The sequence below is a fragment of the Dermacentor albipictus genome, chromosome 3, assembly GCF_038994185.2.
Source record: "Dermacentor albipictus isolate Rhodes 1998 colony chromosome 3, USDA_Dalb.pri_finalv2, whole genome shotgun sequence".
In the NCBI taxonomy this organism is placed as follows: Eukaryota; Metazoa; Arthropoda; class Arachnida; order Ixodida; family Ixodidae; genus Dermacentor; species Dermacentor albipictus.
In genome coordinates this window covers 54665143-54683828 of record NC_091823.1, presented here as the reverse complement: position 1 = coordinate 54683828, position 18686 = coordinate 54665143, and positions in this window count along the sequence as shown.

Below are 18686 nucleotides of genomic sequence, written 5' to 3'. Positions count from 1 at the left end.
GAGCGGGGCCCGCCGCTCCTACTGTGACAGAGCTCAAACGGTAGCTTGAAAAGGGGTTTGCGATTGAGTTTCCGCGTAATAGAGTTATAGATGCTCTTATATTCAAACTACAATCGGACACTATCATGTATGTAGGTTGGGTGTAAGTCATACTTTACGAATATTCTGACGCATTTTACTTTGAGAAATTCATTCGGTAACGCCTATGCGCTGCGCGGAGGACCTATGTGCATACGGATGCGTGGTTCGTGATCATTTTTCTCACATGCGCATTGCCGTCGGCGCCGACACCGGATTTTCTGCTGCACTGGGCCCTTAACGCTATCACGTTAAAATACTTCGAAGCGTTCTGATGCCTTCGTGCGTTTGTTCACGCCAATGAGCGTTTTAATCGTTTCCAGAGCGAGCACTTGTGATTGAAGAAGAGCCGAAAGATATTAATTAAGGAAAAATGGGAAATCACTGAAAAAGACGAGTCCACATGTCGAAACGTTGGCTCTGGCTCTCCCCTTGTTCTCATTTTGCTCATGGTCTAAAACGAAAGGTGTTCTGATACATACAATCCTTAGTATGATGAATGGATGGATGGATACAAGTTTATTCTAGCATGCAGTTCCTTTTGTTTCGTTCCAGCTAATGAAATATTGGCAATTGTGCCTTACATAAAAGCGAGCATGAACTTTTGAGTTATTTATTGCTTGAAAATAGAATCCGTTTATTCATCAGGAAACAAGTTCACTTCTAGGCGTCTCCAGAGACTGTGGGCACTCATTGATCTTACGCGCAGTCTGGTGAATCTATGTGCCGCACTTTCAACGTCGAAAAGCCGTGACCTAATTATTGCCACTCTGTATATCGCGTTTGCTTTTGCGATATTGCAGGCATGAACAGGAAATGAACAAATTGCTCACTTTTTTCTTTTGTTATCCTGTCTCTCCATGTAATAAATATCCGCGAAACTGTCCTGTTGCTACAGTGCACAGCAGCGTGAAAAGTGTTAGGTCAGATTAAATTGCGGGATTTAACGCCCAAAAGCTGCAAAGTGGAGAACGAGGGATGGCGTTGTGGAGGGCTTCCAATTAATTTTGACCACGTAGAGTTCTTAAAGGCACATCCGACACGATACACGAACGTTATTGCATTCCATTTTTATCGGAATGCAGCACCGGTGGCCGGTGAGCGAATCCACGGCTTTGTGATGAGCAGTGCAATGCCATAGACACAGAACCGCCGAGCGGATTGAGTAGTGCAGTTATGAAAGCAGTGAGTTTGAATACACGCCCACTTATACAACTCAGTTTCTGTAACCTTCTTTTTTTTCTAATTTCTTTATCGCTCATCTTTAAACTGTCAGAATAGTACTACTTCTCACTTCCTGTTTTCTCGGAAAGTCATCTCACCAGTATTTGCAACGCCTGCTTACACGTGAAGGCTCTCGCCAATTTTTTCGCTACCACTTGAAAGAAATAAACAACATAAACCCCACCCACCCCGGTCCTTTCCCTCCATCTGCCAAGTGAACACCCGCCGAACAACGCTGAACACGCGCGCTGAACTAAACACCCTCTTTCTTGTGTATTTTAACTCGTTACGCACAAACTTGTTACATTTTGACGCTTTTATAGCCAGATAAGCTGTTTAAACACTGCAAAAAAGAAAGCAATTTCACTGCCACTCGTTTCCATCGAGCATCTGCGGCAGTCGTTGCTCCTGACGGAGACAAGTCCCATTGTCGAAACGCTGCAGGCTCGAAAGTCCTCTTCTGTTCAACCACTGTTGAACAATATTGAATAGTCATTGAATTGGCTGTTGTGAATTCAATAAAAAGAAGTCGCCACGTGCAACATGAGCGTGGTTGGGAAGCGGAGGTGTTGGACCTCCGAGCATGCACCCTCCGTGATTTCGCCTTCCTCCGGTAGGGGAAAGACAAGCGCTGGCATCGGCAGGGAAACTTCGAGTGGGCTTGCCTCTGTTATAATGCCAACGTCACAGGTGCTTCTGATTGCGGATGAGCGCGATCGGGATCGATGCCGATAGAAAGTGCCTCGTGCGACTGCGGTATAAAACTGCCTTCACTTCCTTCAAATGACACAACTGGGACAAAAATTCGTGCTTGTTTGGACTGAAGAGGGTGTGCTAGGCTCCGGCACGTCTGTCGGGACATGAAGTCGGTCGCCTTTGAGCCTGATGCAATAAGCATGTGGGTGAGTCGTGAACCGCTCCTGCGGTAATGTCGTAATTCGACTGGAAGTGAATATGTCAAAAGACTGTAATACGCGAACTTCTGTTCTCTTTTTCTGCATTCCTTCTCTTTTTCTTTCTTTTCTTTGTTATTTTTTTAGGAACGGATGTCAGTTGAACGCTGGAATCACTAGACCTATCGATCGACTTCCCTCGCTGAAGTGCTTGACCTTTATGAGCATAGTTCGAGGACGACGAGAAGACAAACTAACGTACCAATATACATATAATTACCAATTTATTATGTTACTATGTCCGATCGCAGAACTGCTTATGACGATAAGCGCTAGCACAATTTTTCTTATTGGTATACGCCTGGGCACTTGAAACTTACATAAAAAATCAAAGCCAAAGTGGGTGCGGCTTAGAGTGGCCTTGACCGCGAAAAAAGCGCCGTAAGTGACGGTACAAGTAAACGTGAAGCTCATAAGTTAAAGGTGACGAGTGTCATCCATCAAGGTTATCCCCATCGTTAGAAGCTCGTTAACAACGACTTGTATACATGGCACGTGGTGTGGCATGTGATTAATAGGAGAGGGCGTGATAAATTACTTGTTTAAAAGCACTGCCTTCTATAGTAATCTACCTCCAGATTCATCGTACAGGCTCGTCTTAGTCTTTTAACTTTTTTAGGGGCAGTGCGTATCAATTATTCCTTTCAAATTTTAGCGGTATATGTCTCAAATTACCGCCTGTAAGTTCAATACAATACACTATCGTTCAAGATTTTGTAGACTAGTTAATGCTAGTTGTTTTTTTGCAATTCTATTCACGCTTAAGCTACTCAATCAGGACCTATACATCTGTCATCTAAATAACTTCAAATTGTAACACTGGCTAATTGTTGTGTAGTTATTCAATCACACAATATTATACAAAGGATGCAGCCTTCAACCATGCAGGAATATTTGGCTATGCTCTTACGCCAAACAAATTACCTCATTGCAGCATGCACAAGAAATAACCGATCACATCCGGTTGGAGGCAAAAGTCCAATGTTAACGGGCTCAGTTGCCAAAGTCACTATTTCCCCAACGCATTTTGCTTTGGATTGGACTGAACTCCTATTACTAAATAACTCCGTTATGTAAGGTTAGGTTAATACTCTTAAGCTGCGATGAAAACAGGTGACAGAAAAAGCAAGAACAGTGGCTTTTCTTTACTAACATCCTGTTTACATTTAATGACGTTACATAACTATATCATGATGAAATTGTAAGATTAAGCGCAACAAGTAATTGCAGTGTCATTCCTTGCAATACGTAGCGTTACGTAAAATAGTTTGTTGCAGTACCGTTTCTATTTGAGCGTTAAAAGGCAGCCATTGTTCAAAACCTAGTCACTTAGCAATAATCCTGACGCAATAATGAGTTCCAGGATATTGTTCCGCGAAACCTATCACAAGATACATTTGTGTGAATCGTAGTTTTGTTTCGCCGTGCACAGTAAAGTGTAGGTAGGAATATGATGCGCGTTAGACCAACGCACTCGTCAGTAGCATTAGGAATTCGATATCTCGAAACGCTTTAAAACCTCGGCATTCCTACAGAATGCTCATGCCGTGATTTATGTCCTGTGTTATGTCGCAATCTAAGGCCGGTATTATGTATTTGTATCATGAAACCTGCAGTAATCAGTCAGGAAGTTGGCTCGAGAATATTAAATGAACACTGAAGACAAGCGCCTAGCTAAGCTGTATTAGTAATTTACGTTTCTGCTACAACACGCTCAATCGTATCACTTGAGGAGGATTAACAAAGCAGAGTTAACGCAAAAAAAGGAAATGAAGCGATACGCCATTGGTAACATCACCCTGGTAGAGAGGAACTGTAATCGGAGGAAGGCGAAGAGGTCGGCCTGAGTAGTGTAACCCTATAGCCGGCCACCCCACATTGAAGAAGGCACTGCGCTGCTGAGTTCTAGGTCGCGGGTACGATCTCGTGAGCGACGGCCACACTTAATAGGCAGACGAAATGCAAAAACGCTGGTGCCCTTAGATTTACTTGCACTACACAGCGTCCCAGGAGGACTAAAGTAATCCTGAGTCCCCCACTACGGCATGCCGCGTAATGATATCGTGCCTTTGCCACGCAAAGGCCCTGAATTGAATTTTTGCGCTCTGAAGAAGGGGATTGAGGAAACAACAGAGACAGGGCAGGGAGACGAAGATGGTAATGCGAAGAAGAAAAAGACAATAATCATGGTGACGATGATGATTATGGTGCTGTTGATGATTATAGCCCTGAAGTTGCTGCACTAGCACGTCACTGCGTTTTGAGAGCGTAGGCACGAGTGTCGGTAATTATTTGTCGTATGCAGTGTATTCTGAATGAAATGACCACTAAGCCCAGCAAGTTCCTAATGCGTTTCCGGCTCCAAACACTGCAAACGCCACAGTGAAGCACCGGCTATGACGTTCCCGCGTGAAATTCCTCCCAAAATATGAACGTTTCCCCTTTATTTTTCTCTGGCCAATTGTTTCAAGTGATTAAACCGTTTTCTGTGAATTAATGAATAAGTCCAGTTTTTGAACAATACTAGTTTAAAGTAATCTAGCGTTTCTCTTTCCTTGGGATTCCTTCAGTCATTTATTAAAAAGTTGGTGATAACACACCTTTTGATTAGGCCGTCACTAATAACAGCTCCTTGAATAATTAATAAAATCTCTCTGGAGCTACCTTCAAGGGAACTAGCTGTTCGTTGCAGCAGCTGGTGTACACGCCTCCAGCGCGTAAGCTAGACGCTAACACTGCTGACTAAGTAATGCAGCTAAAATATTGTCTTTTTTTTTAAGTCCATTTCTTGCACCCCCGCGCGGTTAATGAAAGTTCCCTTAAATATTGATGTCAGAGAGAACAGTTTTCACGCTATTAATCATTCATATTGAACCTGTACACGCTAATCATCCATAACCTTCAGGCACGGCAGCACAACTCCGATGCAGCGCCGACTAATTAGTCGCAAAATAGCACTGGTTAAGAATCGCGCTATTATTCTCGGTATCGATTAGCCTCGCTTAATTAATGGAAGGAACACTGCATTGCCTTTTTGTCGCATCAACTGTAAGTAACGTCGTAACGTAAAAGTTATCACGGAAGACAAGGCCACTACTAATTGCAACGGTCTCATTGTTCCTGCGAACTCTGCCCCATGTGACACCAGTAACTTAGGGTGCACGTTCTTGTTCCCTTTAGTGCTAGCTTATTTCTCCTGTTCTGATTGGCTGGCAAGGTAAGTACAGAAAAATTCGTGAAGAAGGTTGAACAGCATCTCTATTCAGTAGTTCTGCGCCAGGGCAAACCTGGATCTCATTTCAGGCCGATAATGAACAATTTCTTGTTTCTTTCTCCAGGCGTCGCTAATTTAAACACGCCTTTGTCTCTTTGGTTGGCTTCTCACTTACCGTTGAGTTCCCGCGTCGGCACTAAATTTATTAACTGTAAATTAGCGATGCGCTGCTGTGTCAAACAAAGCGATAACGCAGGAATGTGGTAGTAAGCAAATCTGTGACTTCCAAAATAATAGTGTGCGGTTGATTATCCGTTAGCAGAGCACAGCCCCAAGAGCGGGCTAAGTGGTGCTTTAAGGGGATGCCTTCTTATTCGTGTTCTTTGCGGGCAAGCTGCGCAGATCTGATCGTTATATCTAGAACGCCGCTCTTACATGCGCCCGTTCCTGAGTTGATCGTCTTTTTTTTTTTCCTTTCTGAGTTGATCGTCACCGTCCCTCGGTGTAACCGCGCGAACGCGCTCGTTCCATTGCTAGCGCGTTTGTCGTTGTCATTTTCCACAGCTGGCCTCGATGCCACTCATTCTGCTAGCGTTTCCATATTGCCCCTCCCTCTGCGAATTCACTGATGGCACTGGCCCTGTTCCAGTCGGTGCGGTGATTTCGGCCTCAATTTCTTTGCCTCAATATATTGCGAAATGAAACACGTATACGGCTGCGCTCAAATTTCGCATTAGGGAATATCGCAATCGTCGGCGTTTTTTTTTTTTCGTACCTATAAGAGCAAGCAAGCTTCTTAAATTTTAAATTAACTAGTCCCGAAGGTTTTCTAGGCGTTCTGGAGAGACGCCATCCCTCTGCGTCAAACTCTTACTGCCATTGGGTGAGAACTAGAATGTGCACTTGAGCTTTTATTATTTTTCAGTAAAAGTAGAGTAATGCAAAGCGCACACCACGCAGCACATCCGGGCTAGAAGAATGACCTCATCCTTTGAGCAGTGACGTCACGAATAAAGGTAGAGGTAGCACATATTCTAATGCTTGGCACGATCGTCCTTATCTCGGAGCACGATATTTAGGGTCACATGCATGTGACCCTAAATATCGCCAAACGTCAAAAGCGTCACATACATGTATAAAATGGTCCATACTTTAGGCGGAGGAATTCTTAAACTGACCCCACGAGTTCTGAATTTCAAAAATCGCGTTTAATTAGTGATTGATATATTTAACAGTAATTGCAAATCTTGGTAATGAGTACAGTTTGTCCCCAACCTAAAATTGTCATGTGAGCGAGAAAAAGAAAATGTCATTGTTTCGTCAGGATGTCACAGTGTTCATTGCAAAAGCAATGTATTATAATATTAGACGTAATAGGAATCGTAGTTTTATGGGCAATAATATTAGCAGTAAGTATTCGCTTACTAAAAGACATGCGTGATGTTGCGGGCCCAAACACACATACACACACGAGTTCACGCGATCCGCAGGCGTGGTATGGTCACTGGCACAGGGGGTGCAGTGTTGGTAGCCTTTTTAACAAACTTATTGTAAGCCAGTGGCATGGGCCCACGTCAGCGTTGTGGAAAAGTTCCATAAAATATCTCAATAAATAATGTTGCATATCCTGCCAAGCGACCAATGAAGATGGTCCATCTAGCAGCCCTCTAATCTGTCGTCATCATCATGCATTCGATTTTTTTAGAGCTAAGCTGTTAACCTCTAGATGGTCGGCATTTTTCGTGTCCGTCCGTGAGCAGAAATCATCCTCATCAGCAATGGCTGATACCCCCCTCTAATCGAGCAAAAATGCAACGGCTCATCCCCCTCGTAATGTAGAGGCTACAAGCACTCAGCAAAGTGAAGGTAACAGTGTATACATTCATTGAAATCACCCACACAACGCGCGAAACAGCATACGTTTCAACAAAAACAAGCTCAAATCAAGCATCCGAACCATCAATAAAGCACTGCGTACTCACCTCAGTTGTTGTAGGGGTGCTTTTGCAACAGCTTCGCTGGACGTCCACTTTCACGGGGCCCGGATGAAGAGTCAACCTTTTTCTTCCCCTCCTCTTCTTCCTCCTCTGCAGACTAGCAGGCCCGCAGGCCGACATGTCTGTGTTTCATTCAATAAACTATCTGTCTCTTTCACTCTCCCTCTCTCTCTTTCTCTCTCTATCTATCTCTCTTTTGTTAAGATTCAATTCGCCTCAGTGGACTATACATCGGGTTCATCCTAGGCTACAAAAAATACGGTACGTCCCCAAAACATACCACAAAATACTTTTGCATGCGCGTGTTTTTTTTTTTCACAGTCCGTAAAAGAGGCTTTTCGGAAAAATTATACTCGAAACGCTAGTTTCTTTTTTAAAAAATCCTGGCCTAAAGGAAAGAAAATAGAAATTCATGAAAGTAAAGCCGAACGTCCTAAACAATTTCAGAGAACGAATAGGCCTTCCTGCCACATTAAACTTTTAAAAGCTTCGTCGCGCTTCCACGTGCTCATCCTGCCAGACAGAAAGTATGTGAATGAAAATGTGTTGTGGCGCAAAGAATTTGTGCGCTTTCGCAATTGTTCCTGACAAACATTGCAACTGTTTTGCGCGTTGCAATTTCGTCATCCTGCAAATGCTAAACATGTGCTTGTTTACTTTTTAATCTTGCGCATTTTGCTCTGTTTCCTTTGGAAATTGTCAATACCCGAAGCTGTGGCTTATCTATAGAGTTTACAGATTCCGCGTGCTCTCAATGGTAGTAGAAAACAGCCACAACTCCGCGATCAGGCTGCACAGTGCCATGACGGTCTGCGTTCATTTCACTCATGGCCATCCTGCTCAGATTCCTCAGTAATGCGGCAGGCAGACTGCTATTTTTTTCGTCGATCCTTTGAAAACGAGTATACTGCGTGCACTCAAGACTCCAAGCTCCGGCAAAATAAAGGAAGAAGAAAAAGGAGGGAGGGCGGCTTCCTTTATTTGAGCTTCAGGATATATGGCGTGGACAATGCACTCCGCGTTTCGATTCAGCTGCAACAGCAAGAACTGTTGGAGGCTGGCGGCAGTGATAAGGCGCCAGAAAAGGCTGCGTCTGGGATGTAGAGCAAACAGGCACTGTGGACAAAACTTTATTAGAAAAAAAAAAACACTGCCGGCTTTGGCGATAAGTTGGAGAGTTGCACACTGACGTCCTCTATAATTACTAAATTCACAGAGAAACATCAAGTTTTAAGCCTGTTACGGTGGTTGGAAAACATTAAGGGTCGCTATCGCGTATACAGAAATCCCTGCAAAATATGGTTATACTAAATTAAGAGGTGATAACGTCATCCAATAATATGCGCAACAAATCTCCATTGGAGGCTTTGGCGCGGAATGCTGTTTAACGTGATGTCATACGAAGTTTCGCTATCCTCAAACTTGTACATAGGCGAGTGAATTCCCACCAAATGTACAGTAGCCATCATTATGAAAGCAACACCTAATTTTTTTTCAAAGGTCCTTAGGGGCTAAACACACATGACCCTCCATAAATTGGTTCTATGATACTAAAAGTTCAACAAGAAAACTTATTATGTATCAAGTTCCTAGGTTTGTACCCCTGAATCACTAGTTATTGTCGTTTTAAAAGCACTCGCTGCTCCCTTTCATACCAATGACGATCGGCTGTGCATTTCAATGTACGGTGCTCAGCAATGGAAATCCGATACTCGAAGCGCATGGCTACAGAGTAGCATGACTGTCGGCGCTTCTTGCGCATCCAGTGGGCACAGGAGACACTGAGCCGCTTTATCGTGATATGCGGTGAAAGCCAAAACCTTTGTGACACATTGTCACTGCATGTGGCCCTCCAGCTATCACGTACCACTCACCCGTGGCGCAAGAAAGCGCCAACCCCAGGCCGACCCAAATATCAGATTTTAATCGCTGTACAGCTACGTTTTACTTTAAATTCCTAAGGAAGGCTATGAAGCCTTGCTATCTTGTGCATCGTACATCGATGACATTTCTTGTATGACCACTGTTTTTTTTCTTACGATATGTATTGGCCACATATGACGCACTCATATTAATCATGGTATAATACGATGTTCCTTGCGCCTATATATATTTTTTTGTCATTTGCTCTGTGCAACTTTTCCCTTTCATTTCTCGTTTTACGCCTTGCGTCATAATTTGATGGTTGTTCCTGTACTATTTATGCTCTTTTTTGTGCCCCTTATTCAATGCCTTTCTAGGCCCTGAAAGGTATCTTGAATAATATAAATAATTAAAGTGAAGCCTAGGAGCGTTTTCTTTTTCTGAGTAACTGTTGGCACGTAATCAGTAAACGAACAGCAGATTATATGTCTGCCTGTCCGTCCGTCCGTCCGACCGTCCGTCCGTCCGTCCGACCGTCCGTCCGTCCGTCCGTCCGTCCGTCCGTCCGTCCGTCCGTCCGTCCGTCCGTCTGTCTGTCTGTCTGTCTGTCTGTCTGTCTGTCTGTCTGTCTGTCTGTCTGTCTGTCTGTCTGTCTGTCTGTCTGTCTGTCTGTCTGTCTGTCTGTCTGTTTGTTTGTTTGTTTGTTTGTTTGTTTGTTTGTTTGTTTGTTTGTTTGTTTGTTTGTTTGTTTGTTTGTTTGTTTGTTTGTTTGTTTGTTTGTGGAAAAGCTGAAATTTCAGGGGTATTACAAAGCACATGCGTTGTCACTGGAAGGTACTGACTAATGTCAATGCTTTAGCTTGCGAAAGCACAAGCATAAGAAAGAAAAATTATAGTCCTGCTCCCAATTCGCGTGCTTACGTAAAGCGAAACATTGCACAGCATAACTGCGCTACTTATTCCGATCGCTGTAATTGGAATTTAATGACCCCAGACAGCGGTTAGGCAGTGCTTTAACTCCAACCTAGACAATTTCCTGAGTCATTACCCGGCGACTGCTGGTGAACCGTCTCTGCCGAGATCCGCGAGATTCTGCAGTGGCTTAGCTCAAACTTAGACCAAGCTGCTCGTTAAAACTGAATCTGCAGAAACTTAGCAAGTGTGACCGTGGTACACTCCTTTTGCGAGCAAACTTGTCTCAAGAAAGTTCAGTGGTGATATAGGGGCAAGTGTGAGAGACATACGGTAGCAGTACGTCACGCCCCTTTGAGGGTCCGGATCCATGACGTTCAGCACATTGCAAGGGGTGTTGTTGCACTATAAATTATACAGGGTGTTTCAGCTAACTTTAGCGAGAGCACATATATATATATATATATATATATATATATATATATATATATACGCGTATGGAGTTCGCGCTTATCTTTGATTCATTTCCCCGGCAGTTTCGGTCGGTGGACCGACCTTTTTCAAGGGATATATATATATAGAGGATGTCCCAACTATCATGCACCAAGATTTAAAAATATCCAAATGCCACGTAGCTGGTAAGAACCAAGGTAATGTTGTGTGCTTGTCTAATTACATAATTATTCTTAATTATCAACTTTTGAAATATAATAATTAGAGGAAAGGTATCAAAAAGAAAATTGTAGAGCAACATGAAACACTCCCGATACAGCTTCCTGTTGCTCAATACATCCTACATAAGAGTGCTTTCCGAGCGTAAAAGAAGCCCTCGAATACACGCAAAGTGCCTCTAGTCAAGCGGCAATTTTGCGTGTATTCGCAGCCTTCTTTCACGCTTAGAAAAACACTTTTATCTAGCACGTATTGAGCAACAGAAAGCTGTATCGGGAGTTTTTCATGTTGCTCTACAATTTTCGCATTAGCTTCGAGTCGGCTGCTTTACATGGGATGTTTATATTTATATAATTATATATATTATATTATATGTTTATATTATATATTATATGTTTATATGGATGTTTATATATTTCACCTAGCTGCATTAACGGAGCTTTCTGAAAGAGACTACGCACTCAAAGAAACTGCGCACGCGTTGTGCACGTGCACACGTACGCTCGTGTCTCTCTCGGTGAACTGTTTCTGTAGAGACCCTTGGAATAATTTATGCGCACAAAATCTCCCACATAATTAACTGTAAGGCCGCAAGAATAGCCGCCTCATCTTTAAGCGCAATACGCGGAGGAAGTCGATGGCAATATTCCAGTGTTGTGATTTTTATGGGATTTCACATAATATTCGTAGCTTGTCTTGGGGCGTAATGAAGGTAATCTGAGCCAAACAAGGAGGAGACGTATGACAAAGGCCTTACTCTTTCCGTCCTTTCCAGTTCGTTAAGTGCACTTGGGTTATAAAAACAATAACAAAAAAGAATGAATAAGCATCATCGTCAAGCCATTTCCCTTTGGAGTAGTAGCTCCAAGCGGACAACTGGCCCGTCTCTAGGAAGCGACGAAGCGGCGTTAACGACGTCTTCCTGTGGCGGTCATCTCGTACTTCCGCTTGTCTCGTTCGATGGGTCGAAACATTAAGAGCATTCTGGAATGATGGTCAGTGCAGAAAGCGAGTTCTATTTAAAGTTTTGCATGGCGTAACCTGAACTGCAGTTTTATGTGATGACAGGACAAGGTCCGAGTAAAAGTTTTAACACAGCTGATGACGAAAGCGGACTTTATTTTCTTGGCCGCGAAACATGACAAAGCGTAGAGACGCTACCGTTAAGCATTCGTAGTGAGATACTATAGTGTGAAATGGCTCTAATTTTTATTTTACAATTGCATTCTTCGGGAACATGTGAAGTATTATGCTGTCATATTTGCTGCTGTTTCTCGCCGGAAGCACTCAGTTGCAATCTGCGCCTTCGGCACGTGTGGGATTGCTCTGAAGAATAAAAATAAATTGACTCGGGGGCAGCTTGGATTGACCAGGTAAGCTTAAATCTTGTGATAGTGCTGAAAACACCGGAGAAATGTAGGCTGCTATGTCTACGAATTTATGCCTCGCACCAACAAGCAAAACATATAGGAGCTTAGGACAGGTTTAGGGTGAAGTGAACGAGCACACGTAGAATTGTACAAGGGAGGACCGCTAACCGGCAAGTGTGTTAGTTCTCGCAGCACGAATTTCGAGTGCGCAGTGGCTACAAGCATGCAGGCGCAACATGCTCTTCTCGTTTTATTTACATTTCTTTTTCTTTCTTTCCCAAAATAGACACCGTGCATCACACGCAGGGTTATAAAATCAGGAAAGCATGAAGACAGCAAACACATTTGCGTATTGTACTCAAATTTCAAAGCGGAGAAATCGCTCAAATTTCAGGGCACTTCGCTGACACATTCGTTGCCTTTCTGCTTATTAAAGTAAGCTTCCCATAATTAACGAGCAACAGTACTTTTTCTCGTTCCTAATTAATATCTACAACTCCTCAAATCGGAGCTCACATCCGCAGAGAGAAGCATGCGCATATAAGAGGAAACGTTGGCTCGTGACCAACTCCGAATTTCTTTTTCAAGTACAGCTGAAACACATAAATAATCTCACGGAACAAACGCTGGACCTGCTGGAATGACATTTGCTGCATTCGAGAGAGGAACGCAAATTCTAGCAACTCGATCAAACAGAATTTTTTTCATTTTGACCCCATACCTATTATAAATCATGCCAAATCATGGTAAGTGTCGAACTAAGCGACGCACGCACTATAAAAATCCGTTGCCTTGCACCAAAGACGGTTGCAGCAATACTGCAAGAAGGATCTGTTACAGCATCTAAAGCGGATAACCTAGTGTATGAATTTGCAGCCTAAGTGCAGTTCTTACAACGCTGAGGAAAGTTTCAGCAAATTCCTGCAAACAACTTAATTGTATATTCCAGAGTAGTGCATGTATAATACGCCAATTTTGTTCTCTCTGTATCTCTTAACGTGCGCAATATTCCAGATTGTCCTATCGCTTTTTATTATTTGTAGGTTACATAGTTGAAACTTGCTAGCTGTGTTGCTTCTTCTTTTCTTTTTTTCATTTTTGCAGTTTTTCAGCTGCTTCCATAAAATAATAGGGCACATTCAAAATGAAGCGTGATCTGGCAGCACTGGCCACGATCGCCATGTTCTCTGTGGCGTAGTCACGAAGCGTCCGCGTGTTCTTTGAAGCGGCGAGTGACTAATAGTTCCGGGCTCTAGCATGAAACGGTTGCCTTCTTCGTCCAGCTGGTTAATTAAGAGCCAACTTCGGTGTTCTTCCACATATCATGGAGCGAAGCCACACCCGCTGTTTCTGACACCCTCGGACATCCATCCGGGCGGCATTCTCAACAGGCGCACTGCTTTAAAGCAGAAACCTTCACCGAATCTCTTTTTTTTTTTTTCGCTGCGAAATGCGCTTCGAACCCTACTTCGAAGCAGAGCTAAGTGCGCGAAACAATCGCTCATACGGGAAGCGGAGAAAGCTCCATGCACGCAAGTAATGAGCATTGCGGTTGCTCCGTTCGCGGGCGTCAGATTTTCGCTTCAAGCGTGTGAGCGGAAGTCGTGCTACTAAGGTCGCACATGCACGTCCCGCAAAGAGTGGAGGACACACGTGATGTGCGAATCGATGGTTAGGAGTTAAGTTGTTCCCTTCGCCGTCGAAAGCATCAATAGGGGTCTGCGCGTGTTCAATTTCACTCGCTTTTCCGAGCACTGCCTAATTCTCGCATTGCTTTTGTGCTTCAGGCTTTGGTCAGTATTCAGGAGTCCGCTGTTTGCAGGTGCTCCTGCTTCAACCACCGCGCAGTAACATGAGCAACCCTGGCACGCGCGGTTAGGCACACCACACCGTGTGTTCCAGCTTACGTAGGCCAGGCTGTCCAACAAACACTTGTATTTAAAAAGCCCAGTGCAAGCTATGATATAAAGAATTACAAAGTTTGGTCGTCATGCTTGTAACCAGAAAACACTGTAGGCCTTGCAATCGTATACTGCACCATGTTCTTTAAATTATTTTTTTTCGTTAGGCAGATTGGCTAACGTTAGTTGAGACACACGGTATAACGCGGTGTCTTGCTACCAGAGCTATCAGAAGAAACACACGGCAATTAAATGCCGATCGAAGGTACGCATGGGCGCATACATACCGAGAGCGCAGTTTCCCTCCCCCACTTTTGACAGTGGGTTGGGGGGGGCGCAAAGTAGGCCAATTGCCCCCCCCCAACCCTTCCCCCCGTTTGAAAGTGACACTTTGGCTGCACGTTGGCAAATCCAACAAAGCAACAGCTGAGGCGAAGTCTGCCCTTTACCATCTCCGAAACGCAAAATCAGCGTTGCTTTTGCTAATTTACCGGTCTCTAACAATCAGTGTTGCCAATTTAGCAATATTGTTGCTAGATTTAGCGACTTCCTTTTCTATTTAATGACCGGTGACTATTTAGCAATTTGGATGAACATTTCGCGAGATTTGAGCGACTTTGAAGGTATGAAAGTTGCTTCAAGAATGTTCTACTTGAAATGTCTTTATATTTCAAAAGCTGCATGTAAGTGGCCGTGGACTTTCTGCACGACGCATAAGCTCCATGCATGATAAAGCAACGTTGCCTTCACTGTGGTAGTCTTCAGGTTGTGATATTCACAACACAGTGGTCATAACAGACTACATCGCGCTCACAAAATTGATTTTTTTCTTTACAGAGCCAATGGGAGTGGGTGTAAACGCTACAGGTTTTGTGGTATTACTAAATGCAGTTGAATGGCGGGCGTTCGCAAGCGTATATTATATAGGACGAAATTAATTAACCAAATCCAATTGGAACAAAGTTGATATTCATATTTAGGACACAACTGGTGAATAACACCGATCGGCTGCATAGAAAGGCGTAAATATCAGAGCGTTTGAGCTCATTTCCGCTAACCTTTACAAATCACTTACGTTTCTCACCGCTTTCTGACCAGTCAATAATACTTCACGGCGGCTTTCAGGTAGATCAGGGCTGGAAGCGCAGTATTTAACCTGTATAAAGCTCGGGTAATTGTCATCGCCGTGTTAACAAGCGGCCAAGTGCGTTCCGCAGAATTTAGTTCTGCCACGAATGCCCATGAACCAGAAAAATTGGGGGATAATGTATACTAAGTGTCTTTTTTTTTAATTTTGGAGTAAGGGGGGGGGGGGGGCGGGAAAAGCTAGGTTATTTGTGTTCTCTTGAATCATGCTGTATTTGTAACCTTACAGTATTAAGGGCAAACGCATAATTTAAGCTGTCATCATCCATTATCGAAATATAGCAGCAAGGTAAGAGCCCTCTACACCCTGCTGTTGGATTAGCTGTTTTATCGTTACCTGCACACACATTAGACAAACATGAAATTACTAGATAAATGATTCAGGTCCCGTTAGCCCATAATGCAGACTTCCAAAACGTCTAAGTTACTTTTTTTAAATCAACTTCAGAGTCTTTTTTTATTATTTTATTTCATTTGTTTATTACCATTTCTGTCTCCCTTTTTCTTCATGATTAGTAATGTTTATTTTTCCACAAAAGCAGAACTTACAAATGTCTACCCTTATGCGTAGGGCTAGTAGGAGATCCATGGCAAAATAGACACACAAAACAGCGAAAGGGCTGGAATAGACATGGCATGCATACCAAGTATTTGTACATCCAGTAAGGAAAACATAAACTGCAGGCATCGCACCAGAACTGAAATGTTCAAGTTGTAGACTCAATGAGTGAAAAATTATAAATTTTAAGTCGTGAAACAATTTCGTAGTTTTTTACAGGTCTAATAAATAGCGCTTAAATGATCGCTCGAAATTCCTACTGAACGTCATATCATTGGGAATTGCATCCAATGCGAGAGAGCCACAATATTCAAGTGGCTGTTCCTTTTTTTTACATTTTAAGAATTTCGGCATATCGGTAGTTTTGACGTCACTTGTTCCTGCCTTGTGCTCCTTTTGAATGTCATGAAGGCACTATTCGATGTAGGGTAATTAAACTCCTGTTCATGGTGAAATATGCGAGCTACTCATTGTAAATAATGCGCAAAAGGGACGAGAACTTGCAGTAATTCTACTTGCAGTGTGTAGACAGATTTAATAGTTAAAATGTGAGAAGACTAGAACACGAGACTGCTCGGTTCTGTGTATTTCGAATACGTCATAATTCTAAGAGCTCATTTATATAGTAGTAGGAAGCTCTGCAAATATGTGGGATACGTATTGTTGCAGGAATTGAAACGGCGTTCAGCGACACGCTTCCGAAATGTTTGGCAACACTGTCTGGATGCGTTCCTTATATATGATTAATAATCACGTCTCTCAGTGACAAACTTAAAACTTAATGACATATTTTAGAGTATTTTAATGCAACAGGAACACACGCGCACACACACACACACACACATATATATATATATATATATATATATATATATATATAACGCCTCCACTGAGAGCCGAACCCGCAACCTCCTCATTATGCATGCGTTGCACTACCAATTGTACTACGGTGATGGCTATCAATCCGTCCACTAACTAGCCGTCCATGGGAGTGTTGGCTAGCGCCACTCAGAGCCATGATAAGCGCACACCTCCGGTGGCTGCTGCGTATGGCACGCCCGCGCGTGGTCACGGGGGCGCTATTAACGCGATAGCGTTAAGGAGCTCGTGTCGCAGAAAAGCCGGTGTCGTCGGCGTCGGGTGTCGGCGTCGGCGGCGTTGACCGTGAGCGATAAATCACGGCAGGCGCTTCATAAATAAAAAGCAACTTCCAAGATTGGCCCGGTGGGAATCGAACCCGGGTCTCCGGAGTGTGAGACGGAGACGCTACCACTCAGCCACGAGTTCGATGCTTCCAAGCGGTGCAAACGCGCCTCTAGTGAATGCGGTGTTGCCTTCGAAACGAGCCGTGGAAAGTTATACTGCGGTGTATATCGGTAATTATGAACATGTAACGTACAGAAGTCACAATTACACGAGTTGCGAAGTGCGTTTCCGCTGCATTTCTTCTGCGCTTTCCGCACACGCAGAGCCATCTTGCGGCAAACACAGAAGACCCCCTCCTCTCAATGTACGGCGCTGCCCCGACAGGAGGCGCGCCGCGCGCGCATTGGGACCGCTGCCAGGCGCGTCGCGGGACTCCCTCTCCCCTGACGACGCTTCGCCGTGCTCCCGGTTTAGATTACTATCTATCTCTCTGCCCGTGCCGATCACGACGTTTGGCTGGCGTAGATCGTTTCCCCTCCGAGACACCGAGTTCTTTGGTTCGTTTCGTTCGCTCAGGCGCACGTTTCGTTGTCGCGCCAAACGCTGCGTTGCTCGACGTTCACCGCGTGATAGGTGGGCGCTAAGTCCGATGCGGGGCGCATCGTAAGTGATTGCTGTGCCGTAGCGCATTGTCTTATACCCCTTCGCGGGTCGACGGGAACGCTGTCGCGTCCCACTCTTGAAGGCGAAGCTTAAGCGTCCTCCAATTTTTTTGAAAGCGATCTTGGATGCGGACTCAGTGCTCAAAACTTCGTGCGCGTTATGTTTTCGCTGCATAGTTTGCGTGGAAGTGAGAGGCAGCACGAAGGTCAACTCGCTCGCTGCTGCTGCCGCGCTTCCTCGCTCGTGTTTTGGCAGCGAGTTTGCGGGGTCATCGAGTGTGACGTGTTCATACTTGTTTGTCTGCGTGCGATTGCCGATTGTTAATTTAGTTAGTAAGCGAATGTTTACAAGTTTACACGGCAGATAAAAGTACTATCCTTACTTCGTCTATCTGTCTACTAATTTGCTGTCGCAATCGATGCTAAGCACTCGCGTGAAAGTGTGACCTTTATTTTCAGTACGAATCATAATACAAATTTTGGGATCACCGCGCTGTCTTCACAGGAGCATCCATCATCTTTGCTTTGTCTGGGAAATATTTCGGGCAAAATGTGCGCCGCAGCAAACAGTTAGGTATTTTTTCATTCCGTTTGCGAAATTATTTTAGCTACTAAAATGTTTAATACGCTGTAAAATTGTTGCATATAAAATAACAGTAGCCTTCACAAAACAATAAAAATATATGAGTTGCACTCATAGAGGCTAAACAGGCGTTCACGTTCCCAAACAATTATTGCTACCGAAGCAGTACGAGATCGAGACTGCGAAACCACGATGTTAGAACCATTCAGAAATACGATGTCATGCCACCTGCCTCGACCAGCAAAACCCGTATACCGCGGCAATTCAAGCGTGTTTTTAGGCATTTGAGATATACGAAATTGACTTAGACTGACTCTACTGCCATTCCTCACGCTGACTTTCTAGTAAGACTCCCCTCCCCGCCCCCCAAAAATATATTGTCGCGCAAAAGGAAGAGAAAAAAGTG